Here is a 5,000-nt window from a genome sequence, read left to right as displayed (position 1 = left end):
GATATACAGATGCAATGTACGGAATACGTGCAAGACTTTAAATACCCACCCACTGATTTGGTGAAAAGGAATGGAATGGATGGAATGGAATATAGAGTTTAGGCCAAAGGCCAACCGCTAGGACCTATGAGGTCACTCAGTGATGGAAAGGAAATTGAGAGCAGGTAGGTTTGAAAGGTGCAACAGGAGGAAAACCTCAAAGCAGTTGCACTGAGAATCAATTGTTAGGAGAGGGTGCATAGCAAGATGGAAGAAAGATATGAATGGAGGTACAGTAAAAGGAAAGAAAGGGGTTGCAGCTAGGGGCCGTAGGGACGCTGCAACGAATCTTTAGTAATGCCTACAATGCACCCCGTGAGATGCAATGACGGCACTACTCCCCTAAGGGAGGTTTGGTGAAAAGGTAGGTCTCTGACAAAGCTCCATAATGCTTCCGTGGGCCGGAGACGAACGATATTAGGGAAAAAAATTATGTGGATGCAAGTAGGTTGTGAATGGAAGAAAAACTGGAGACGAAGATAATAGATACAAGTGACGATTCGTTAAAACCCAAAAATTTTTGTTAGAGGAGAAACTTGAAGGCGAATGTCAACAACACTGTGGACAAGAAAGAATGCTGAAACAAGAGTTGACGACACTTCAGGCATGAATAACGGAAATGGCTGGCCAAAATATTAAAATGCAACTGGAAATAAATACTGCGGGCGATGGTACACCAAGAAAAGAGGCCAATCTTAATTTAAGACAGGAAAGGGAGTGTGAGATCCCCAGAAGCTAAGCAATATAAAGACTGCCTGGGGGTATCTTTAGCTAGCTGTTCTGTTTCGAGGTCTGGAGTGTTTGTTGAACAAGAACAAAAGGAAAAATACAGCAGCTCTTTAGATAATATGCCTGCTTAGTACATTGGAACTAGGAGTACAAAAATCGAGAGAAACGTATATAAAAACAAGTATTTTGAGGTGGTACGATCATGTACAGAAAACTGAAGATGCCTCACTGGAAAAAGCGCATAATTTGGACATTTTTCTCTATCGGAGAAGAGAACTTGTTACAACGAAAGAAACCTATGAAAACCATGTGGTGCAAATGTCAGCCTAACTACCAGCATATGATTTCTCCCAAAAAAATCAGTATCATAACTTCTCAACTTTACAAACAGTCTGTACATCCACTACCCACTTGCATTTAAAAAAAACAATATCATCTGTTTGGATTATATATTTTCGCTATACATGATCAAAATTAAGGTGTCTTTTCCCATGCTTCATTAATAACTACTAATCATCATCATCATCATTCCCGTTTTAAGGCTGATTCACATTACACCATCACGTCACCGACACATCACGCCACGTCACCGTCCCATCACCCGAGCCTTGCATTCACACTGATCCATCACAATCCCGTTCAGTTCGTGCCCAACATCAGAGACTCACAGATTTACCGTTAAGAAACTTGCACAAGCACCGTCAAGTCACGTCAAAATATTCTTTCCAAGAAAACGTGTCGTGATGTGACGGTGGATGCCGTGTGCTTGATGATGACGTGACGTGATGGTATGAACAAGTCCATTTGATTACATGTAAGAAATTCTCACGTACTTTGACGTGACGTGATGTGCCGGTGACGTGATTTTATAGTGTGAATCAGTCTTTAAGGTCAGATCTTTCCCTTCAGTCTTGTGCACGTAACATTGTATGTTTTTATCAATAAGTCAGTTTTATTATATTCTTTGCTCTTCTCAGTGTTCATCGTGTTCTTCCTCTTAATAATTTTCCTTCCTTCACTTGATAGATATTTTCTTATCAAGAATTTTTTCTCTTCTTCTCATATTTTCTTACTCTTCGTGTTTTTGTTTACTCTACACCTTTTTCTTTTCCATATCTTTCCCGTACACGCTTAGTTCCTTTCTCATTCCTTATCTTATAATGACATCCATCCGTACTCTTTCATCTCTCCCCTGCTCTTCTTTCCTGAATGCTCATTGAGTCCTGTGGTTATTTTCAGTTTCCTAGAAATCATGCTCCCCATATTTGCAAGTGCTGAATTAAAGGTGCCCACCTTCCATATCAGATGTCCGCTAGGGCTGGTCAGTAATTACCCCCAGGTTTCAATGGAAACTGGCGTAGAGTTTAATTTCTTGAGTGTACGGCAAAAATGCCAATGTTTAGGTTAACCTGAATTGTGGCTAGCTAGTATAGACATCCTTGCTGAATTAGAGTCGACCAGTATTTACACCTTTGTCGAGTTGGAGTCGACCAGTATTGGCAGCTTTGTCGAATTGGAGTCGACCAGCATTGACACCTTTGTGGAGTTGGCGTCGACCAGTGGCATTTAATTGAGCGACCAGTATTGTCGAGTTAGAGTCGACCAGTATTTATACCTTCGTCGAGTTGGAGTCGACCAGTATTTACAACTTTGTCAAGTAGGAGTCGACCAGTATTTACACCTTTGTCGAGTTGGAGTCGACCAGTATTTACACCTTTGTCGAGTTGGGATCGACCAGTATTTACACGTTTGTTGAGTTGGAGTCAACCAGTATTTACACCTTTGTCGAGTTGGAGTCGACCAGTATTTACACCTTTGTCGAGTTGGGGTCGACCAGTATTTACACCTTTGTCGAGCTGAGATCGACCAGTATTTACACCTTTGTCGAGTTGGGATCGACCGGTATTTATTTACACCTTTGTTGAGTTGGGATCGACCAGTATTTAAAAGAAGGCTGAAGATTTCCAACAATCAAAGCATGTTGGTAAACCTGCCCTCACATTTTGCTTTAACTTGTGTATATATATATATATATATATATATATATATATATATATATATATATATATATATATATGTGTGTGTGTATGTATGTGTGTGTGTGTGTGTGTGTGTGTGTGTGTGTGTGTGTGTGTGTAAGGTTTCTCCAAAAGGTATAATTTTGATTTAGTAGTTAATGGATGAACGTGTGAGTGAATTTTGTCCCCACTTTTTTTTGGCAAAAATTATTTCAATTAGAGGACAAAACATCATAGCTATGAACGTGGAGTTCCAGTTTGTAAACAACATTCCGGTATTTGGAAAGAATTACAAAGCAACGGGAAAAATACAGTTAAAGTGCTAAACAAAATGTGAGGGGCAGGCTTACTAACAAGCTTTTGATTGTTGGAAACCTTCAGCTTTCTTTTGTTCGTCTTAGCCTGACCTCACAAGTTTAGTTTTAAACGCAAATTTGTTCTTAAAGGCTTCACCACTCATGTACATATTTCTGGATTAAATTCAATTCTGTAATCACTTAGTTCTCAAAGTATTTGTGGATGGATAGCTAATATGTGATCTTATTTATTTTATTAACAGTGCCACTAACCTGAGATTCTGAGAGACGTTTTCTGCCTCGAGATATATATATATATATATATATATATATATATATATATATATATATATATATATATATATATATATATATATATATATATATATATATATATATACAGAGAGAGAGAGAGAGAGAGAGAGAGAGAGAAATCACTACAGTAGGAAAAACAAAAGCCTTTAAATTTAGTCTTATCACTGGCTCCTCGGGATAACATATTTGCTAAGACGTAATCTGCCAGATTGAACCTACTGTTAGGGTATACCATTATGATTTGTGAAAATATGCAAATGTAGGGGATTAAACGCTTGAAATAAAAAAATTCAATTGTACAAAACATACGCAAATACCTAATGCTTACACTTGTACTAAACTTTAATATATATATATATATATATATATATATATATATATATAAATATATATATATATATATATATATATATATATATATATATATATATATATATATATATATATATATATATTATATACATATATATAAAATACAGGATATAAAAATATATAATATATATATTATATATTACAAAAACGTGTATAAACTGTACACATGACCTTTACAACTCAAATATCACAGGTATTAGGCTAATGTCATTCGGTCAAATGTACAACCGCGCATGTATATGTATAAACTCTACAGGGCATCCACAGATATATTCGTTCCAGTTAACACACATCCTCCACATTCAAGCCGCCTTGTTACTCACAATCCCATGAAAGATAGAAATGAATCGCATTTCCTATGTCTCATGACACTCGCTCAGAGGAATTCTTCTCGCACAGAGAATATTAAGGAAGTTGTATTGAACTGGACTGAATATAGAATTAGGCCAAAGGCCAAGCGCTGGGACCTATGAGGTCATTCAACGCTGAAATGGAAATTGACAGGAAAATGTTTGAAAGGTGTAACAGGAGGAAAACCTCAAAGTTGCACTATGGATCAATTGTTAGGAGAGGGTGGCGAGTAAGATGGAAGAAAGAGAATATGAAAGGAGCTACAGTAAAAGGAACGATAGGGGTTTCCGCTTCAGCGCTGAATAACCTCATAGCTCTGGCCTTTGGCCTAAATTCTATAAAAGGCACGCTGCAAATGGCACCAGCCTAAGAGTAATCCGGTGTAAAATCCTCTGTGCACTATCTTTAAGGTGACTGATTTGCTGCTTGCCAGTTATGGCGTCACAACTACAAAGTTCACAAGGGTTGCAATATCCAAACTATAATGCGTTCTTGGTTATATGACACTGTAAGCAGCCCTGCATGGTAAACTGTATCGTAAAGGAAGGGTGCACATAACATTATCTTTACGTACCACAGAATTAGGGATATTTATTTATTTTTATTTTTGTTGTTGTCATTTCTGAAGTAGATTACGAACCTTCTCTGATCAATGGAAACATATGGAAGAGTAATGATAATGATGATGATGATGATAATTATGATAATAATGATCTACTGATCACCATTTTCATCTCTGAATGATTCCCCAACCTTACAGAGGGTTACAAACGAGAGAGAGAATGACAGAGAGTGGGAGAGAGAGAAAGAGCGAGAGACAGAGAATTGAATATAAAATTTAGGACAAAGGCCAAGCACTGGGACCTATGAGGTTATTCAG

General features: G+C 37.4%; 1 protein-coding gene and 1 long non-coding RNA gene across 5 annotated transcripts in view; one reads left to right on the top strand and one right to left on the bottom strand.

Moving 5' to 3' along the window:
- Positions 1 to 5,000, top strand: part of LOC136828094 (glutamate [NMDA] receptor subunit 1-like) — a 66,944-nt gene that overhangs the window by 17,573 nt on the left and 44,371 nt on the right. The window lies entirely within an intron of this gene.
- The window catches only part of LOC136828095 (uncharacterized), a 118,335-nt gene that overhangs the window by 102,230 nt on the left and 11,105 nt on the right, over positions 1 to 5,000 (bottom strand). The gene's annotated exons all lie outside the window — the stretch shown is intronic.

This window comes from Macrobrachium rosenbergii, chromosome 42 (genome assembly GCF_040412425.1).
Source record: "Macrobrachium rosenbergii isolate ZJJX-2024 chromosome 42, ASM4041242v1, whole genome shotgun sequence".
Taxonomy (NCBI): domain Eukaryota; kingdom Metazoa; phylum Arthropoda; class Malacostraca; order Decapoda; family Palaemonidae; genus Macrobrachium; species Macrobrachium rosenbergii.
The sequence above is the reverse complement of the archived record's forward strand: the minus strand, read 5'-3'. Positions and strand labels throughout refer to the sequence as shown.